The sequence below is a fragment of the Nycticebus coucang genome, chromosome 16 (assembly GCF_027406575.1).
Source record: "Nycticebus coucang isolate mNycCou1 chromosome 16, mNycCou1.pri, whole genome shotgun sequence".
Taxonomy (NCBI): Eukaryota; Metazoa; Chordata; class Mammalia; order Primates; family Lorisidae; genus Nycticebus; species Nycticebus coucang.
Window position 1 is genome coordinate 73,155,702 of NC_069795.1, and position 22,613 is coordinate 73,178,314.

At 42.2% G+C, this 22,613-nt stretch overlaps 1 protein-coding gene and 1 non-coding gene across 2 annotated transcripts in view; one reads left to right on the forward strand and one right to left on the reverse strand.

Annotated features, from left to right (window-relative positions):
• Nucleotides 1–22,613, reverse strand: part of HACD2 (3-hydroxyacyl-CoA dehydratase 2) — a 99,746-nt gene that overhangs the window by 47,560 nt on the left and 29,573 nt on the right. The gene's annotated exons all lie outside the window — the stretch shown is intronic.
• LOC128568284 (small nucleolar RNA SNORA2/SNORA34 family) lies at nt 10,453–10,589 on the forward strand. Its single transcript, XR_008375096.1, has one exon. It is a non-coding gene; the product is annotated as a small nucleolar RNA SNORA2/SNORA34 family (small nucleolar RNA).

A 22,613-nucleotide genomic window follows, 5' to 3' on the forward strand; every position in this document is an offset into this window, starting at 1 on the left:
GCTTAAGCCCAAGAGTTTGAGGTTGCTGTGAGCTGCACAGCACTCTACCAAGGGTGACAAAGTGAGACTGTCTCAAAAAAAGAAAGAAAAAATCAAGAACCAAATAGGCAAACAAGCAAATGGCATAAATAGACAATTCGCATTAAAAATGAATGTAATAAATAAACAAATAGAATTATATTCAATTTCATAATTAGCAAAAAGGTAAATAGCAACAGTACCTATGATTTTATATGATTACATTAGTGAATATTAAAAAAGAATTGTAATAGGCGGCGCCTGTGGCTCAGTCCGTAGGGCGCCGGCCCCATATGCGGAGAGTGGCGGGTTCAAACCCGGCCCCGGCCGAACTGCAACCAAAAAATAGCCGGGTGTTGTGGCAGGCGCCTGTAGTCCCAGCTACTCGGGAGGCTGAGGCAAGAGAATTGCTTAAGCCCAGGAGTTGGAGGTTGCTGTGAGCTGTGTGAGGCCACGGCACTCTACCCAGGGCCATAAAGTGAGACTCTGTCTCTACAAAAAAAAAAAAAAAAGAATTGTAATATTCATATAAGTACCGTGTACTAACCGATTGTGCAACTGGAGCGCCAAGAATCGTAATATTCAAATGTTGGTCTTATGTTGAAACTATCATACTCACTTCACAATTCAATCTGGCAATATTTTTTTTTTTTTTTTATTGTTGGGGATTCATTGAGGGTACAATTCTGGCAATATTTTTAAGAGTTAAAAGAATATTTCTATGCTTTGAATTAGTAATTACACATGAACATGTATGCTAAAGACATAAACCAAAGACTAAAAACGTTTACCTACCAACAGGGATGCTAAGGGCATAAACCAAAGACTAAAAAGTACATATTTGTCAATAGAGATACTAATCAAAAACTTAACAATATTTAAAAAAATGAGAACCTAAACATTCTCTACTAAGAGAGACATGATGATACATCTAATATATGAGATATTTTGTAGTACTTTAGAAGTATCAGTGAATACCAGATGAGCCTGATACTTTTTGTTATATCAGAAAGCAGAAAATTATTAAAGATGACCGGGGTCCTTTCAAAAGGACTCAGAAGATGGCCGGGTGTAGGGGCTCACGCCTATAACCCGAGCACTCTGAGAGGCCAAGACGGGTGGATTGTCTGAGCTCACAAGTTTGAGACCAGCCTGAGCCAGAGTGAGACCTTGTCTCTAAAATAGCCCAGGCATTATAGCGGGCACCTATAGTCCCAACTACTCGGGAGGCTGAGGCAAGAGAATCACTTGAGCCCAAGAGTTTGAGGTTGCCATGAGGGTGACAAAATGAGACTCTGTCTTAAAAAAAAGGACTCAGAAGATGAGCTAGCAAAGATGGGCTAATCTGAGCATCCAAAAGAACAGTTTCAGTGAACCGAATCACACCACTATGTTAATATCCATGAGTTCATGAAGATAAAACAAAAAACAAAAGCCTTCTTTGTCCCTTTGACATGCTCTGATTTTTGCTGTTGGGGGGCAGGGGTGGGTGTGGTGTCCATCAGTATCAGCACCTGCCTGGGTCAGGAATATTACTTTCCTGGTTCTACATGAGGAGAGGGGTGTATAAAGCAACACGAAATTCCCTCATTTTGTTTTAAATTACAGATTAATAATGTATTAATTGTTCTTAGAACTGCAATTTTTTTCCCCTCAAAATTGAAACAGTTTTCCTCTTGTGGATTTAACATGAAGTATTGCTAGCTGAAGCCAGTCTGACATGGTGACAGAGATGTCAGATTGATGAGAGGTGTTGTTGCCTGATTTACGACTAAACCTTAGAACCTTCTTAAAGAACAGTAAAACAGAAAAAGAAACCCCCAAAACTTTCACTGGTCTTTTTTAGAAGACTTTGGAAAACCAACAAATTTCTCTGAAAACTAGCAAATCAAGAGAAATAATCAAAGTTAAAAGAAAAAAAAAGGAATATTGTTATGTCACAAGAGAAGAAGGAAAGTGGTTTCCTCTGGGGAAAAGGTCTTCCTCTGGGAGACTGGGGTGGGAAAGGGAGTCCAAATTACCCACTGAAAAAACAAACTCATAGGGCGGCGCCTGTGGCTCAGTGGGTGGGGCGCCGGCTCCATATACCGAGGGTGGCGGGTTCAAACCCGGCCCCAGCCAAACTGCAACCAAAAAATGGCCGGGCGTTGTGGCGGGTGCCTGTAGTCCTAGCTGCTCGGGAGGCTGAGGCAAGAGAATCGCTTGAGCCCAGGAGTTGGAGGTTGCTGTGAGCTGTGTGAGGCCATGGCACTCTACCGAGGGCCATAAAGTGAGACTCTGTCTCTACAAAAAAAAAAAAAAAAAAAAAAACTCATTTAAGTATCCCTATTAAGGCTACATTAAAAAATGGAAAAATGTAGCCGGGCTTTGTGGCAGGCGCCTGTCATCCCAGCTACTTGGGAGGCTGAGGCAAGAGAATCCCTTAAGCCCAAGAGTTTAACGTTGCTGTGAGCTGTGATGTCGCAGCACTGTACTGAGGGTGACATAATGAGACTCTGTCACACAAAATGATTTTTTTTTTTGAGAAGGTTTTGCTCTGTTGTTCAGGCTAGAGCATGGTGGTTTCATCAGAGCTCACTGTAACCTGAAACTTCAGGTGATCCTCCTGCCTCAGCCTCCCAAATCACTGGGATTACAGATGTGAACCACCATGGCCCACCTCCAAAATGATTAATATTAAAGAAAAAACCCTTAGAATTCAAAGATAGCGACTCTAATTATAACAATGCAGACACTGCCTATGTAGAGACCAGGTCTGGAAGAAAACAGAAAAAAAAAAACTGTTGGCTAGAATTACAGAATTTGGGGACATTTTTCTCATTTTTTCTAAAATGAATTCCATTGTTTTATTTACAATGTTATTTGTCCAATAAATATTGTTAAAGTGGCAAATAAGTGAGAAACATAGTATTTTCACTCAGTCTGTCATCCTTGCTTGAAGGAAAGCTGAGTTTTTTGAACCCTGAGCCCCTATCAAGGCACCAGGAACACTTTGCAGGTAACTTGACTCTGACCGCAGGCAAAAGATCCAGGAGGGATAAAAGAAAGGGCCTGCCTGCTGAGGGCCGCTCACACAGTAGATATTAAAAGTACACATGACTTTGCCCAGCTCTGCCTCCCGCCCCAGTACTAATACGGGGGTGGCGGCGGCGGTGGCGTTCACCCAGTAGGAGGCCAGCAGAACATGGAAAGAGCACATAAAAGACACAAAACTGAAAACACTGCCTGCAGGAGGAGTGAAGCTTGTCAAAGTACTGCAGGGGCTGGGAAAGTGAAGAGAAGAGAAAGAGCAATTATAACCTGAGCCTAACAATTCCTCAGCTAAATTTAACTAGAGAGGTGGAATGTATCTGTAGCTTGGAAATGATAGGCAAATGAATGTTCAGGTACAAAAAGACTCAACCCACACAGAACTTAAATGGTCATTGTAAAAAAACTACACATTTCCGTATCAATCATCTGCTATTATTCTGATAATATTCCAATTGTGTTCTCCAAATAAATAAATAACCTCAGGGAGGAATAGGAAATCCTAAACTCAGACCAAAAGCTTTTGTGTTAAAAGATAAATCAGAATCAATAAGGATTTATAAATGTCAAACGTTTTCAGAGACATCTTATAACTATGGGATTACAACCACAAAAACAGAAGTCACGCACTAACAGCGGCACAGCAGAAAGACAGACTTCTTGTTACACAGGACAATAAACCCCTATTTGATGAGAGCAGTGATTTTCAACTGGTGTGCTGTGATAATTTTTAAAGATCATTAAATTATTTTTGAAAGAAGTTCAAAGTAAGTATATTTTTTGGTATTCTTTTTTTTTTGATCAACATAATTTAAGTGTGCCACGGAGGTTTAACTATAGGTTAAAGTATGCCGTGAGATAAAAAAGGTTGAAAAACACTGGATTAGAAGCCATAGTAGTCAGAATTCTGGCATGCAGAGCTAAACACAATCTTACTATCTTTCTTTCCTTCTTTTTTCTTTTGAGACAGAGTTTCCCTATGTCGCCCTTGGTAGAGCACTGTGGCATCTCAGCTCACAGCAACCTCAGACTCTTGGGCTTAAGCAATTCTCTTGCCTCAGCCTCCCAGGTAGCCGGGACTACAGGCACCCTCCACAAAGCCTGGCTATTTTTTGTTGCAGTTGTCATTGTTGTTTAGGGGCCCAGGCCAGTTTCGAACCTGCCAGCCTCCTAGGTGGCTGGCGCCGTAACCACTGTGCTACAGGCACCGAGCCCTTACTACCTTTCTGTAGTTGAAAAAAATGAACAAAAAATCTAAAAGGGAATCTGGGTGGACTAAAGAGGTCAAACCATAACTGTGAAGGACTAGGTAATACTTTCTTAAAAAGCCATTGTATTTTCCAGCCATGAAAACTAGTGACATCAATAACAAAAGACAGTAGAAATTGGGTTGTACTAATTTCTTCTGGTGAACAATTTTATGAATCATCTATAAAATAGAGTTCATATCTAAAAGAAAAAAAATCACTCATTATTTTATATCTAAAAATTTTAAAAATCTGTTTTCTTTTGCAATTTTGACATGTGGTATGCATGAGCATCTTTTAAAAACATCTTTCTGGAGCCAAGAATGTGTCAAGATCTACCAGATATAAACGGAATATTTAATGAAAGTATTTAACTATTATAAATAGTTGCCCTTTAATACATCATTTTCCTTCAAAAGTACTGGAATTGTGATTAATCCCTTCCCCCACACAGATTATTTTAAGGAAAAATTTTCCTCCCATTAAGCACTACACTCTAAGCAAATTAGCCCCAGTTCCAAGATGAAAACGTTGTATGGATAAACTCCAAAGAGCTAGGAAATATAATATGTATTTCACTTGATTTTTCACAGTAGATAAAGTACTCTGAAAAATTACTTTGAACTCCAAAGAAGTCTGATAAATATTTATGGAGAGAATATCGGAATGAATCTTAATACTGAATATAGATGCCAGGTCCCAGAGCAGGCTCCTGTAAGTTTAGGAGGAAGCCCTTTCCAGGTTAGAGTTTCAGGGTAGAAACAGAGCTGCTTCCTAGGTCATTGTGCAGCAGAAGCCCCCATGTGCCACTGTACCATGGGTGGGATCTTCCCTGAGAGTCACAGGCTCCCTGGGCTCTTACCATGTATTCATGTTTTCTTAAAGGATTTTCAAGGATGACCAGAAACTGTTTTAGGTGCTATTTATAAGAACAAGCATTACTTTGCATTATATAGAAAGAAAGGGAGAAACTATCTGAGCTATACTGTTGCTAAAACCAAACGTTTATTAACAGCACCTAGTTCTGTATCTTTCACTTACATTGACTAATTTATTTCAGCACTCCTATGGGGTAGGTGCTGTTTTCCTCATTGTATTCATCAAGGGAAGGGAGGTCCAGAGAAGGTCAGTCAGTCACATAATAAATCACATAACGAGTATGGGGTAGATCCAGCATCAAATCCCGACCATCCATGAACTATGCTCTTACCTACTAAGCTATGCTATCTTCAACCCAGGGAGGAAGAATCAGGAAAACAAGTCCTGTAGTGGTGAAATACGCCCACAAATTTTTTGATACTCCTCCCTTCAAGGAGTAGAACCTAAGTCTCCTCCACTTCGATGTGGTGCAGACTTAGTAACTTGCTTCTAACAAATAGAAAAAAAAGCAGGAAAGAGGGGTGTGACGTAGAGACCAGATCACAACAGGCCCTGTGGCTTCCTCCTCGCTCTCTCTGTTGGATCACTCCTTTGCGGGGAGCCAGCTGCCATGTCATGAAGGACGTTACAACAGCCCTACAAGGAGGCCCAAGAGATGAGGCACCAGGACCTCCTGCCAGCAGCCCCCCTCCAGCTGCAGTCCAGTCTGCAGATGCTGTGGCCGTAGCCAACATTCTGACTGCGGGTGCATGAGAGACTGAGTCAGAATTACCACCTAAGCTGCTCCTGAATCCCTGACCCACAGAAACTGTGAGGCAGTGAACATTTTGTTTGAAGCAACTCAGTTGTAGGGTAATTTTTAATGTGTCAGTAGATTACTACTACTACCCGAAAAAGATGTCTACAGAACCTCTGATCAGAACCATATTTTCACTATCAAATAATATTTAAGTAAGCTGTAAAGTATGTAATTACTTAGTGATTTTGTGTGTCCATTCATTTAGTGGAAGCAGTATCATTTTGGTCATTACATAAGAGTGGGATAACACATTCTCCCTTGAAGAGAATAATAGATTAAACTAATTTCTGAAGTTCTATCCTACTTACTTTATCAAAAACTAAGCAAGGAGTATATATAAAGGTTGAAAGAATATTCTTGCCTTAAATTGTCACATACCCTTTGCTTTTTTTCTTGTATGTCAATGAGGAAACAATATATTCTACCTCCAAAAATCTGTAAGAACAAGCTATTTGATTCCTGACAGTCTATTCAAGGTGCTAATCTGACATTATTTATAGCCCCTTGATTCCTTTCTGAGCAGCTGTCATTAAAAGAACAACTTAGGAGTTCAAAACACTCTTTTATGAACTCAACTGCCTCCTGCAATTATTAGTCATGCTCCTCACGGCTACAACTGTGATAAATGCTAACGATGAACTATCTCAAGGAGTCTGTGAAAAGGAGCCACCATCAAAAAACACCACAATCAGCTGCTCCTCACTGACCATTCAGTGGCCTGAGGCTTAGCTGGAGCTCTTTTCTGCTCCAAAGTTACAACTGGCTTTGGTCTGCAAGGTGCCCCAGAGTTATCATTTGGGAACCCATATATGCTCAGAAGACAAATACTGTCCGACTTCTTGATGTAAAAAGGAAAGAGAGAAAACAGTGAGTTGGTTTTTAATCCGGATGTACTTGGTACATTGCCCACCTTATCCTCCAGTGACCTCTACCAGGCTTTAGAAATGCTACAGGCTCTAGAAATGGCTGGTCTCAAGCTGTCTCACCTCAACTTAAATTCCCTAAAGGAAAACGGACAGGAGCATGACCAAGACCAAGCACCCAGGCAGTGGGGACCCGGGACCCTGGCAGTCAGAGACAGCAAATGCAGAGGGAACCACTGGGGAAGCAGGTGGAAAAAGAGAAATGGAGAAAAGGAGCAACAATGAAGGGACAAGAAAAATACAAGGGAGAAAGAAAGGGCAAACAGGAAGAAAGGGGCGCTTACCTTTTAAAGGTAAGAGAGATGTTCAAGGGGGACATGAAAGTAAATGGAATTTTTTGTTTTTAGAGACAGAGTTTTACTTTGCTGCCTCGGTAGAGTGCCGTGGCGTCACACGGCTCACAGCAACCTCCAGCTCTTGGGCTTACGCGATTCTCTTGCCTCAGCCTCCCGAGCAGCTGGGACTACAGGCGCCCGCCACGACGCCCGGCTATTTATTGTTGCAGTTTGGCCAGGGCCGGGTTTGAACCCGCCACCCTCGGCATATGGGGCTGGTGATCTACTCACTGAACCACAGCCACCGCCACCGCCCAGTAAATGAAATTTTTTAAAAAAGGATAAAAACATAGAGAGGCAGAGAAATAATGTTCCTCAAAAGGAAAAGCGGTAGCAAGAGCAGCAGAGGGAAAATGGGTGACCCCTAGGTTTCTGACTGGGAATTAGGCAATGCCATTAACAGATCAGAAATAGAAGAAAAAGAGCAGGTCTGGGATAAGATGACAAGTTAACTTGTGTACAGGTTGACTCTATGATGTCTATAGAGTAACCAGGTGGAGACGTTCATGTCCAGGTGGGCCGCTGGGATGGAAACTGAGGAGAAGGAAGTGGCTCTGAAATGAGTACATGGGATCCACTGAAGCCATGAGAGGGTGTGGTGAGTCACACAGGGAGCCTGTATATGGGGGCGAGGTGGGGAAAGAAGGTTAAGGGACTAAGCTCAGGGAGCACCACACTAGAGAGACCCAGGGAGCATCCACGCTGGAGGGACCCAGGAAGCACCCGCGCTGGAGGGACCCAGGGAGCACCCGCGCTGGAGGGACCCAGGGAGCACCCGTGCTGGAGGGACTCAGGGAGCACCCACGCTGGAGGGACCCAGGGAGCACCCACGCTGGAGGGACTCAGGGAGTACCTACGCTGGAGGGACCCAGGGAGTACCTACGCTGGAAGGACTCAGGGAACACCCACACTGGAGGGACCCAGGGAGTACGAACACTGGAGGGACCCAGGGAGCATCAATGGTGGAGGGACCCAGGGAGCACCTACACTGGAGGGACCCCGGAGAAAGAAAATCCATGAAAGGATCTCAGGACAGGTATAGGTGGCCTATGGCATAGGATGAGACCTAAGAGAGGGACTGGTGGGAAGGGTGAATGTCTCACCTAGAGGGGCAACACTGTCCTCAGGGAGAGTCGGGCTTCCACTAAGGCAAGAAAGCTGAGGAAGCTTCCACGAAAGACAGAGGGGAGTGTTTATAAAGGAAAAGGGTTCCACAAAGCACTGTGACCTCCCCTTCTGGGCTCCTGTACCTCTTTGAACCTAACATTTGAGCAATGCATTTGTCACACTGTCTTTCCATGCTCCACATCTATCTCCCAGGCTCGAGAGCAGGCCTGGCCTGCTAACTTCTGCACACTGGTGCAGTGCCTGCCACTCAGCAGAAACTCAGCAAATACTTGCAGGCTTTCTGGAGGGCAACTGGGAGGTACACGTTAGTAATGCCATAAACTGATATTACTTTTGACCTGCTTCTAGAAATTTACCCATAGAAGCTAATCACAGATGTGCAAAGATTAAGCTACAGGTATAGCTATACTTTGTACACTTGAAAACCACCTACATATTCAACAAATAGAGCACGGGTTAAAAACTGTAATATAGCTCTGTAACGGAATATTAAAAATCCTACAACAATCTATATAAATAACAATAACAAACAAAACCATGTAAAACCCAGATCCTCAGCACAACTAAAGGACATAGACTTTTGCTTACAGGCTCAATATGCTTGTAAGCAAAACAAAACAAAAAACCCCAAACCACCACCAAATTCCAGCACAGCTATCTCTTAAGCTCCCACTCCAAACCTTTGCGGAAAGTCAGGAGCCTTGAATAAAATGGCATGGAAGAGAGAACAGGGGGCCGAAATCTGAGCTAAACTTACCCCAGAAAGACACTGTCTCCCCAAATATAGAAACATAGAAAAACACCTTATCAGTTGGAGCACTGACTACAGGGAAGGGACTTAATCCGTGGGACTCTGTAACAATCTGAAAAAGGTACCTCATCTAAGGAAGAACTGGGTGGAAAAAAGAAGGAAGCAGTGCCCTCTAGTGACTGGATAAGGAAGGAGGCGAGAGGCCAACGCCTGCCACACAATGGAGAGCTAAAAATCAAGGGTACAGAATTCCTTCCCCACGGACCTCTTCAAGCAAAGCCATCCCCTAAGGAGACTATACTTCACCACCTTTACAGTAAGAATGTTTTCAAATCAGGGATCTTGTAACCAACCCAAACTTCCGACCTTGTCCCCAAAATGAACAGATGAAAGCAATTTACAACTGTATAAAACTTTCAGAAGAAAGCAGAAAAAGAACAAAACACTTCACTAACAAAATGCTCTCCAAAAAACAATCACAAAGGAAACTTGAATGCAATACTCCAAACTGAATGAAATACCTTCAAACAGGCATTTGGGATAGGAAAACATATATTATTACTAAATCATTTTAAAAACGGAGAGTAGAAGTAGTCAAAAAGCAGGCAGAAGTAGAAACAAAAATTGAACTCAGTAAAAAAAAAAAAGTAAGAAAAAGACAAAATTATATCTGAAATGAAGACTAAATTTCAAGATGCCTGAAGAAGAACAGAGTAAAAGGAAAATTTTATAAAGGGCATTGAACAATGAAAGCAAAACAGCCAAGAGAACGAAAATGAGATAAAGAAGTAAAAGGGTTCAGGGAGAAAGCAGCTGAAAGAGAAGCAGCAAAAAAGCCAACACCCACGTATTTGGAGTCTCTAAAAAGAAAAACAGAATCATGAAACAGAACTAGGATTTAAAACTATAATCCAGTAACACTTTCCAGAAATAAAAGACCCAAATCTACATACCAAAGGGCCTCCTAGGTCCCTGGGAAAATTGTCCTGTAATGGTCAGCTCTGAGGCATATGCTAGTAAAACTATTAGACTTTATATATATTTAATATATAAGATTCTCAGAGTCTTCAGATAAAAAGGTAAAATGTCTCAAAAGGGCAAGATTATTAGGTTGGCATCAGACATCCCAAAACAAACATAAAGCAAAGCAATAAAGGAGCAGCATTTTTAAGAAATTCAAGTGAAGACTCGACTACGCATATTATATCTAGCAAGTCAGCCCTTCAAAAAGTCTTCAGAATGTCTGAACTCAGAAGAGAACCCTGTGTTCACAAGCCCTTCTTGGGAATCTACCCTTTGGAGGGCACCTTATTCTGCAAAGTATGCCAAAAAGGCAAGCCCCCTGGCCCTGAATCAAGGCCAGCAGTTTGCTGAAGCTGTTGGTTTCAAGCAGGAGCCTAAAGAATTATCTTTCTATGGTCTGTTGGTCATTTCAGAACTTTGGAAATGTAATGGTCAATTCATTAGAAAGAAACAGTATGAGTCATTGGTGGTAGATGTAGGCTAGTGTGATTTGTAGTCTTAATACTGGGGTTCCAAAATACCCATAAAATATTATATTTATCTCACAAGGATATTTAAGTTATTCGTTAGAATTATAATGCTGTTAAATCTTAATTACAGCTCCCCAAAATGACTGTGGGTTTTTACCCAAAATAAAAAGATAATTCTACAGTATAAAAAAAAAAATAAAAAAAGGCAAGCCCCTGACTGCTCTTTATCTGGGGCACTTAGGTTTGTGTTTTCAGGGAGCAACCTTGATGGATAAAGTAGCATCTGTTGGCAAAGAGTTACCATTCACTATAAAAGCAGGAGATTGCCCAAGATCTGCATTCCTCCCCTGTAACACAAAACACTGCATGCAGAGATGTTCATCCAGACCCACCTGTGTTGTTCCCGTGGAAACTAGGGGACATGGGAACTTATGGAAATGAACAAGGAGCTCTCAAGATTTTGCCATAGTACTAAAGTCCTCTGTCTCTGCTCCAAGAGTCTTATGTTTTCTGCCAGGATCCATAAAACAAGCTAACTTATTAACTTGCAAACAGGATAAAATCTCCAATCTTTCATAGTTCCCAATGCCACTAGGATAAGGCAATGAGGGCCAGGCGCAGTGGCTCACGCCTGTAACCCTAGCACTCTGGAAGCCTGAGGCAGGTGGATTACTTGAGCTTATGAGTTCAAGACCAGCCTGAGCAAAAGTGAGATGCCTTCTGTACCAAAAATAGAAAAAATGAGGCAAGAGGATCTCTTGAGCCCGAGTTGGAGGTTGCTGTGGGCTATGCTACCACGGCACTCTACCCAGGGTGACAGCTTAAGACTCTGTCTCGAAATAAATAAATAAAATAAAGGGTGATGAGAAACTTGGGCAAAGGGATTGCCAATGAAAATATATTAAATGTGTTGGGGCGGTATCTGTGGTTCAAAGGGGTTAGTGCACCAGCCCCATATGCTGGAGGTGGCGGGTTCAAACCCAGCCCCGGCCAAAAACTGAAAAAAAAAAAAAAAAAAAAGAAAATATATTAAATGTGGACTTAAAAATAAGATGAGGGTTGGCACAGGGATAAATAACAATATATGTATGTCTATACAAAAAATCCCAAAGAATCTACAAAAAAAAATAGCCAACAACTAATAAGTATAGCAAAGTCAATATATTAATGTCAATTGCTTTCCTATATATCAGGAATGAACAGTAATTTGAAAGCAAAAAAAAAAAATGCCATTTTTAATAACACCAAATAAAAACAGGTGTAAATCTAACAAAACAAGTATAGGATTTGTATGTGAAAATCTACAAAACAATAATGAAAGGAATCAAAAACCTAACTATATGGAGAGATACTGCATGCCTGTGGATCAAAAGACTCAATATTGTTAAGATATCACTTATTCCCAACTTGATCTACAGCTTCAACACAATCACAATCAAAATTCAGAAGGCTATTTTGTAAGTGTTGACAAACTGATCCTAAAGTTTATATGAAAAGGCAAAAGACCCACACAATACTAAAAAGAACAAAGTTGGAGGACTTATTCTAACAGACTGCAAGACTCATAATCAAGACAGTGTCCCAGTGTTGGCAAAATAACAGAAACACAGATCTATAGAGTCCAGAAATAGATCCATACAACTGATCTTTGACAGCCCAGAAATAGATCTAGAATCAAACCATCTTTGACAAAGGCACAAAGGCAATTTAACAGAGGAAGAACAGACTTTTCAACAAATGGTGCTGGAACAAAGGAATGCCCATATGTAAAAAAAAAAAGAAAAAAACAAGAAAACTATAGACAAAAACCTGACATCTTTTGCAAAAATTAAAATGGATCACAGACCTATCTGTAAAATGCAAAACTATAAAACCTCTAAAAGAAAATCTACATGACCCTGAGTTGATGATGAGTTTTTCTTTTTAAATTTTAAGAAATTTTATTGATATATAGTAGGTATACATATTTTAGAGGTACACTTATTTTGATACATTCATCTGCGTAAAGATCAAATCAGGGTAATTAGGATATTCCTGGTAATGAGGGTTTTTTTTCCTCCACACAGCTGTCATCATGTAGGTAATAAGTTTTCAAATACTACAGCCAAAGTACAATCCATGGAAGAAAAATCTGGTTAAGTTGTACTTTATTAAAATAAAAAACTTGTGGGTGGCTCCTGTGGCTCAGTGGGTAGGGCGCTGGCCCCATATACCAAGGGTGGCAGGTTCGAACCTGGCCCTGGCCAAACTGCAACAACAACAACAACAACAATAAAAATAGCTGGGCGTTATGGTACACACCTGTGGTCCTGGCTGCTCGGGAGGCTGAGGAAAGAGAATCACCTAGGCCCCAGGAGCTGGAGGTTGCTGTGAGCTGTGACCCATGGCACTCTACTGAGGGCGATAAAGTGAGACTCTGTCTCAAAAAACAACCACAAAAAAAACCTTGTACTTTATGAAAGATACTATTAAGGGAATGAAAATATAAGCCACAGACTGAAATAAAACACTTACTAAACATATATCTGATAAAGGATTTGTATTCAAAATATAGAAAGAATTCCTAAATCTCAGTAAGAAAACTCAATTAAAAATCAGCATAAGATCTAAACAGACACCTTACCAAGTAAGATATGCAAATGAAAAATAAGCGTATGAAAAGATGAGCTGCATTATTTGTCATTAGAGAAATGAAAATTAAAACAACAGATACCACTACACACCTATTAGAACAGCTAATGTCCAAAAGTCTGGCAAGCTAGACTGCATTAAAATTAAAAATCTCTGCTCTGCAAAAAAACACATTCAGGAGAACCAAAAAACAAAGCCTCAAACTGGGAGGAAATATTTGCAAAATACATACCCGATAAAGAACTGTTATCTTAAATATACAAAGACTCTTAAAATTCAACAATAAGAAAACAAACAGCTTGATTAGAAAATGGCCAATAATCCTAAGACACCTCATCATAGAGGATATAGATGGCAAATAAACATGTGAAAAGGCTCCATGCCCGTAACAGAGTTGTTATGGCGCCAGCCACATACACCGAAGTTGGCAGATTTGAACCTGGCCCTGAACCCAGCCTGGGCCAGCTAACCAACAATGACAACTGCAACAAAAAACAGACTGGCATTGTGGCAGGTGCCTGTAGTCCCAGCTACTTGGGAGGCTGAAGCAAGAGAATCACTTCAGCCCAAGAGTTTGAGGTTGCTGTGAGCTGTGACACTACTGCACCCTAATGAGGGCGACATAGTAAGACTGTCTCAAAAAAAAAAAAAAAAGAGAATGTGATAAAATGCTCTACATCATGTGTCATCAGGAAAATGAAAATAGAAAACAATCTATTTGTTGAGAGACCACCACATGTGTGTTAGAATGGCCAAAATCTGGAACACTGATAACACCAAATGTTGGTGAGTATGTGAAACAAGGGCTCTGATTCATTGTTGGTGGGAAGGCAAAATGGTGCAGCTACTTTGGAAGACTGGAAGTTTCTTACAAATCCATTCTATAAGCACGTAATCTGGGAATTGTGCTCCCGGGTATTTATCCAAAGGAGCTGAAAACTTAATGCCCACACAAAAACTGTCACACAAATGTTCACAGCAGCTTTATGCATGATTGTTCAAACTTGGAAGCAACAAAGATGTCCTTGGGCAAGTGAATGGATAAATTGTATACATCCAGACAATGGAATATTACTCAGCACTGAAAAGTACTGAGCTATAGAGTCATGAAAAGACATGGAAGAAACTTAAATGCATATTACTAAGTGAAAGGGGCCGATCTAAAAAGCTACATATTCCATGACATTCTGGAAAAGGCAAATCTGTGCAGACAGTAAAAAGATCACTGGTTACCAGGCGCTGGTGGGAGGGGCTGAATAGGTGCAGCACAGAGGATTTTTAGGACAGTGAAAATACTCTGTGATAGGATAAAGACAGGTACATGCTATTGTACATTTGTCCAGCCCCAAGAATGGTACAATACCAAGAGAGAACCCTAATGTAAACTAGGGATTTGGGGTAATAACGAAGTGTCAGTGTAGCTTCACCAACTCTGACCAACGCACCCTTCTGGTGGGGGGCTGCTGATAAGGGGAAGGCTGTGTGGCCATGAGGGCAGGGGGCATATGCAGGTGGTACCTTTGTATCTTCTCTGCAATTTTGCTGTGAACCTAAAACAATTCTAAAATAACTAAAAAAGACAAAATTAATGGAAAGATTTTCACTATAAATGAAGAAGAGAAAAATTCTCTCCCAGGAAAGCTGTACAGAACTATAAAGAAGACACACTGTCATCCAAACCTTCTTGAGGTTTCTTGCTCCCTTTATTAATATATTATTTAACCACTCACCTCTTGCCACAGAGTCATAAACCAAATCATTTCTTAGCTAAAAGATGACTCAAACTTTTATTTTTTAGTTCAAGAGAATTTACACAATTCAGTCACTAGTTGGTATTTCCAACTTCACAGGACCAACCTTGCTTTTGAAGCTAAGAATGTAAGTGGAAGCTTTACTGACTTCAGACCATCACAAACCATCTCACCAGAGAAATTCCAAAATACGGCAAGCATCCTTGTTCACTTAACTAATTGAGTTAATTTAGCTAATTTTTAATTTTAAAGATAACTTTTACCTAATAATTAAGAAATATTTGTAACATAATCTCCTTCAGGGCAATGTACGAAGTTCCAGAGTTTTGAGACAGAGTCTCACTTTGTTGCCCTTGGTAGAGTGCTATGGCATCACAGCTCCCAGCAACCTCAAACTCCTGGGCTAAGTGATTCTCTCTCTCTTTTTTTTTTTTTTTTGCGTTTTCTGGCCAGGGCTGGGTTTGAACCCACCACTCTGGCATATGGGGCTGGCGCCCCACTCCTTTGAGCCACAGATGCCACCCCTCTCTCTTTTTTTTTTTTTTTTAAACAGACTCTCTCTCTGCTGCCCTTGGTAGAGTGCTGCGGCATTACAGCTCACAGCAATCTCAAACTCTTGGGCTTAAGCAATTCTCTTGCCTCAGCCTCCCCCAAAGTTCCAGTGTTTCATTCCCTCAAATACATATTAATGATCAAGTCATCAGACAGTGACAGGAAAACATCCACTTCCTCTTCTCCAGTTAATATGCTCAGCCCTCCGTTTTAGCTGTTGACTCACTGCTGCGTATTTTTATTTTAAGTCTTCCAGAAGTCCCATAACTGCTAAGAGAAAATTCCCCCACTAATCCAAGGGTGCCATCTAGTGATGGCCACAGTGAATGTATGTCAGAAAATCTGTGTCCATGCGTGTGCCTGTGTCTCCCCTTCTCAGTCCTGCTTTCTTTCTTTCTTTTTTTTTTTTTTATAGAGACAGAGTCTCACTTTACGGCCCTTGATAGAGTGCCGTAGCATCACACAGCTCACAGCAACCTCCAACTCCTGGGCTTAAGCGATTCTCTTGCCTCAGCCTCCCGAGTAGCTGGGACTACAGACACCCGCCACAACGCCCGGCTATTTTTTGGTTGCAGTTTGGCCGGGGCCGGGTTTGAACCCGCCACCCTCGGTATATGGGGCCGGCGCCTTACCGACTGAGCCACAGGCGCCACCCCTCAGTCCTGCTTTCTGATGTCAATTTCAAAACGTACCGAGAGAAAAAAGGTAGTAAAACTGCACTTGGAATGAGCTGCCTAACACTCACACCTGGGCATGTCTAAACATCTAGCATAGTCTCCTTTTACGTAGTACACCACTTCTCAGAACATTGACATTCATCTCTGAAGTGACATGGTAGTTAGAATTTCAGAACATCTGGTCATAAGGAATGCTGAAGAGCATTGGGCATCTAGTCCACACCCCTAGTTTTTTCTCAGAAGTGAAAAGTAGGCCCAGAGAGAAGCAGCCCAATTTGTCACGTATTGAGTAACATTTCCGATAAGGCTTGCCTTGGGTTGGTTTCTGATGGACTGGAGAGCAAGTATTTAATAGAATCTTACGGAGAAGATAAGTAATAGATTTCCATTTGAAACAAACCCCTTTTTGTTCCTGCAAGGACAGCAGAGGGTAAAATCCCCCAATCTGGGCTCTCCTAGCTTCCCCTTCTGAACAGCACCTGGGCACAAAAACCCTCAGGGATACGTTCTGTCCAGTACTCGGGGACTGCTCACTGACAGCATGCTGGTGTCAGGCAGTGTACGTGAGCCCTGGCCAAGTCTTCCACCACTCCTGCTCGAGCACTTTGGGCATGCTTTGTTTTCTCTCCTCCTCCTCTTCATGTCAGTATACACACACAGTGCAGAGGACAACTAACAGAGCTGGTGTTCTAGGCAAAAGCAATGGTGTGTACAAAATTATGGAGGTGTGAAAACACAAGGTTTACTGAGAGAAGGAGAGCTGAGGCTCTGTATATCAGAAGATGCAGGTGCTAAAACTATATTGCCCTTCTCTTTTCTCCCTGTCTGGAGGGGAGGAAGGAAACTTGATCAGGGAGCAAGAGTATGAACCAGAGCCAAGGCAGAGGGAGGCTAAGCTAGGCTAAGCTGGGCTGGTGTGAAGGGCTTAACTGATTTGGGAAAGATTAAAATTTGAATATAAGTCAATATGGCCTTGACATAGAGCTATTTGGTGTCAGGATGCTAGAAAACTACAGTATTTGAGTAAATGATGAAGGCAGAATTGCAAAGGAGGGGGGAAGACTGGTTTTGGCAACCTGCCACCCAAGCCTCCAAAACTTTCTCATTGCACCCAGGCAGCCCTCCAGGGCTGAACCTTAGAAACCATGGGCAGGGGGACAGACCAGCCTCCTGGGCAAGGCTATGCCCACTTTCCTCCTTCCCTCTGCTGCCATTACCACTAAACATGCTTCCGGGCAGAAGGCAAAGTTTCAATCGGGTTAAGAAATGTTTTTATCTGTATTTGTGAGAGGACCAGAAAAATGGACTTGGGGCAAGGGAGGCCCTCTAAGAACAAGGCTTACAGAGAGTCAGTGGGCACCAGGTGCAGTTGTGCAGGCTCCCAGCAGCAAAAAGGGAGGCAAGGGGAACAGATCTGTTCTTTGGGAATATGACAATTTTTATATTGTTTGTATTTTGGATAATTATTGCCTTTCTTATAATTTGGTAAAGTTCATTTTCAAAAATTTCAACTAAGCAAAGTGGAACAAGAGAAAGCAGCATTTTCTTGTTTTTTTGGTTTTTTTTTTTGGTGCCCAGCCATACTCCTGAAAGCTGGGTACAGGAATGAAAGCAGAATTCCAGGTGAGAAAAACGTAGAAGAATTAGCCCCTTCCCTGTAGGAAGTTCTCCTTCCAGAGCACTTTTCCAATAAAATTTGGAGGGTTCTGTCTGGTTTTAAAAACAAATGACAGCAGTTCTTTTGTAATACTGCACTGCAAATCACTGATTAAAAGCTGATGCCCTACAAGGGGGCTGCCATAGGAGGGGCGTTGCAGTTTGAGAGAGAGTTTAGTTAACTTTAATTGGTGGCATGGAAATGTGTGTGTGTGTGTGAGAGAGAGAGAGAGTCTTCCTCCTTCCCTCGGCTAGAGCAGTGGCCTGAGTATAGCTCACAGCAACTTCAAACTCCTGGGCTCAAGTGATCCTCCTGCCTCAGCCTCTCAAGTGACTGTAGAGACCATGGCCTTGCTAGTAGTGCCCAGGCTGGTCTCAAACTCCTGGCCTCAAGTGATTCTCCAGCCTTGGCCTCCCAAAGTGCTAGGATTATAGGTGTGAGATGCCACACCCAGCCAGAAAATATTTTTGACAAAAGGAGACAGGGACCAACCCAGCAGCTGCCCCAGTTCCCTTGGTGCCATCTGTTACCTAATAAATCAGTTTGGAGTCATATGCTACCAATTAACGTTAAGGTGATTGTGATTTTGAAATTAACGAAAATTTAATGGAAGGTAGCTGATGTTTGAGAGGAGTGCACAGCAAATATTTGAGACCTCAAATCCAGGATATCTAAGTGAAAGGTCTTTTCTCTCTGTGGATGAAATAAGAATGAGAATACTCAACATTAGACATAAAACCCTCTGGGCTATGAATGAGCTACGATCTGTTTTCAATCAAAAGAAAACCCCCTAAGTTATTTATATTGGCAGTATGACTTCTGACGTGAAGCTTCATAAAAAACTCAATGTCACATCTTACCAAGACTACCTTCAGCCCCACTCCCTCTACCTCTCATCTCCACTCTCACACAGGCGAGGAACCAACTGCAGAGTTGCTACAAATTTCTCACATCCCACATGCTTCTTATCCTATTTAATCTTAAAGACAACGCAGAGAAGTGACACTTCTTCAACACACACCACACCCAGGAAGAAAAGAAACCGTAACTCTTCTTTGTAGTCTTGTGAAAAACATTTCAAGGCGGATCTTCGTGTATTTTTTTAAAAAATTCTTATTTCTAAAAGGCAAAACACGGAGTAAATATAAATCCCTACACATGGTCGGTTGAGGGCATCTGAGAGCGCCTGTCCCTGCATGATCAGTGGGGAAGAAACAACCTACTCTGAAAAAGCTAAGATATGGGAACTCATTTACGAGGACACAGATCCTCATAGAAATGAACCCCTCCTGTGGAATTACAGTTTATTGTTTCCGGAGGCCATTTTTGGCAAGTTACATTGTCACAGCCATAAATAAAACTCAACTCCAACCCACACTGAGAATAAATGCCCAGTGTGCTCACATACAAAGGAATTATAATTTATAAAAAGAGTAAGTTACATCTATACAGATTAAATATTGAACATTAGAAGCAGAATAAAGCTTTTTTTTTTTTTTTTTTAGCAACAGAGTCTCACTTCATCGCCCTTGGTAGAGTGCCGTGGCGTCACAGCTCACAGCAACCTCCGGCTCTTAGGCTTAGGTGATTCTCTTGCCTCAGCCTCCCGAGTAGCTGGGACTACAGGTACCTGCCACAATGCCTGGCTATTTTTTGTTGCAGTTTGGCCGGGGTTGGGTTTGAACCCACTGCCCTTGGTATATGGGGCCAGTGCCCTATTCACTGAGCCACAGGAATAAAGCTTTTAACATCCTACGACATGACGTTGCTTTAGTTAATGGTAACAGCTACCATTTATGGAGCAATTGTCAACACAGCCACATTTCACACATTGAGCTGCATGTTGTTCATGCCCTGTTCCACTTAATTTTCACAACAACCCTGTAAGGTTGGTATTATTATCCCTCTTTTTTTAATAATAGAAGTACAAAGTGCACAAAAGTGAAGTTATTTCCTGGAAGTCCCACAGCTAGTAAGGAACCCACACCTGACTGTGGACCATACTTTCCAGCAACAGTACATAAGCCAAAGACATCTCAAGGCTCTAAAATAAGTTTTTAAGGGACTCAGTTGTTAAAGTAAAAATGTTCAGAATGCTACAAGAAAATCCAAAAATAAACTTAAAACTTGTAGAAGTTAAAAAATAAAGCATCGCCTGTAGGCTAATGCTAGAAATACCATATTTATTATTATCACTACTTTTTATAAGGAACTGAAAACATTTTGAACAAGTTTTGGAAGTTTCTCTAGAGTTTGCTAAGATTATGATCCTGTGCTCACCAAGCTTCCACTAGGTGCTATGTAGTCACTCTTAGGTGCCAAGATAGATCAATAAGAAACAGTTCTCACTCCCAAAGTATTCAATGACATTGGTGGGGATACGGGTACAGTGACAGACCACACACACAACATGGAGAGTACAACAGCGGAGTGAAGTGTAGGGTATCACAGAAAAGTGAGTAGCCCGTGGGTGGTTGGGAAGTTACTGGAGGAAGAGCAGCAAAGAGTCAGCCAGCAGAAGGGGCCGGGCTGCTCACTCCAGGCACAGAGGCAGGAAGGGTGTGGGAGCGTAGTGCATGCTTGCGAGAAGGTCAGGGTTGCTAAAGCACAGGGGGAGGCAGGGAATGGACACAGTAAGATGGGAGAGGTGGGTAGGGTCCTGATCATGAAGAAATTTAAACCAGTGGAGGTTTATACGCAGCACAGTGACATGCTCAGAATGACTTGTTACCTAAGCCCTCAGGGGCGGTGTGACGCATGGATTTGGACCACACAACCACAGGTTCAACTCCTGCTTTATCAGCTGTGCGAACTTGGCAAGATATGAAACCTTTCTTCTTTTTCTTTTTTTTGAGACAGAGTCTCACTCTGTTGCTCTAGGTAGAGTGCTATGGTGTCATAGCTCACAGCAACCTCAGACTCCTGGGTTCAAGTGATTCTCCTGCCTCAGCCTCCCAAGTAGCTCGGAATACAGGTGTCTGCCATCACACCTGGCTAGTTTTTTCTATTTTTAGTAGAGCCAGGGTTTTGCTCTTGTTCAGGTTGATCTTGAACTCCTGAGCTCAAGTAGTCAATATACCCACTTCAGTCTCCCAGAGTGCTAGGATTATAGGCATGAGCCACTGCAACTGGTCTCTTCCTCTTCTTTTTATCTATTTTTTAATTTTTTTTTTTTTTAGAGACAGAGTCTCACTTTATTGCCCTCAGTAGATGCTGTAACATCACAGCTCACAGCCCTCCTGGGCTTAGGTGATTCTCTTGCCTCAGCCTCCTGAGTAGCTAGGACTACAGGTGCCCACCACAATGCCTGGCTATTTTTTTTTGCAGTTTTTGGCCGGGGCTGGGTTTGAACCCACCATCTCTGGCATATGGGGCTAGCGCCCTACTCCTTTGAGCCACAGGCGCCGCCATGCACAGCTATTTTTTTGTTGCAGTTTGGCCGGCACTGGGTTTGAACCTGCCACCCTTGGTATATGGAGCTGGCGCCTTGCCCACTGAGCCACAGGTGTCGCCCTTCCTCTTCTTTTTAATTGACAAATAAAAAACATATATTTATGGTATGTAAAGCGATGCTCTGACATGTGTACAGATGGTGGAATAAGTAAATCAAACTAACATATCCATTATCTCACATATTTATTTGTAGTGAGAACAAAGACATGAGTCTTGTAAAGCAGGAAGTAAATGAGATAATGAATGCTGGAATTGGAACATACGAAATGTTCAAGAAATGGTGGCTCTAATTATTATTATTAAAAGCCTAGAAGTTCAGGAAGACCCACATGAGAATCCAGATGAAACACACTGAGATCCTGAATACAGATGAAAAAAATAAAAAACATGATATGAGAAATGTTTAGGAAATGGAACTGATGAAACTTGATGATTGCCTGGCTACAGGGAAGTGGCTAAGGGAGAAGGCGCCATCCATGAGCTTTGGGTCTAGGATGGATGACTGAATGGCTGGTGGAACCGTGACCAAGAGAGTATGAAGGCGGCCAAGTTCAGCAGGCTGGGTCCTGCTGAGGAGGTCCCACATGCACCCAGAGTGAATGTCGAGGAGTTCAATGGACGAGTTAGAGACTGGGGCACAGGTACAGCCTGAAATTAGAGAAGTGGGTGTCATGCGTATCTCCTGCCAGGAGGAGGGAAGAGATCACCCACAGGTGTGTTTAGTCAGAAGAGCTAAGACAGAACCCTGGGAACACCCACCATGAAAGAGCCAGGGAGATAAAGAGAAGTACCCAAAGAAGAAAAGAACCAAAGAGGGGGGCGGCGCCTGTGGCTCAGTGTGCAGGGCGCCGGCCCCATATACCGAGGGTGGCAGGTTCAAACCCAGCCCCAGCCGAACTGCAACAAAAAATTAGCCGGGCGTTGTGGCGGGCCCCTGTAGTCCCAGTTACTCGGGAGGCTGAGGCAGGAGAGTCGCCTAGGCCCAGGAGTTGGATGTTGCTGTGAGCTGTGTGATGCCACAGCACTCTACCCAGGGTGATAAAGTGAAACTCTGTCTCTACAAAAAAAAAAATAAATAAAAAAATATATATATATAAAATTAAAAAAAAAAAAGAACCAAAGAGGGTAAGAAAAGCCAGGAGGGCTCAGTACAGTGGAAGCCTAAGGAGCAGGCTCTCAAGGAAGGAGTCCTCAGAGGTGCCCATGTACCTGAGCAAGCCGGTCACTTCTAACTGTGCCCCCGGAATTTAGCAGAAACTGCTGGTGATTTTAGAGCAGCAGGCGATTTC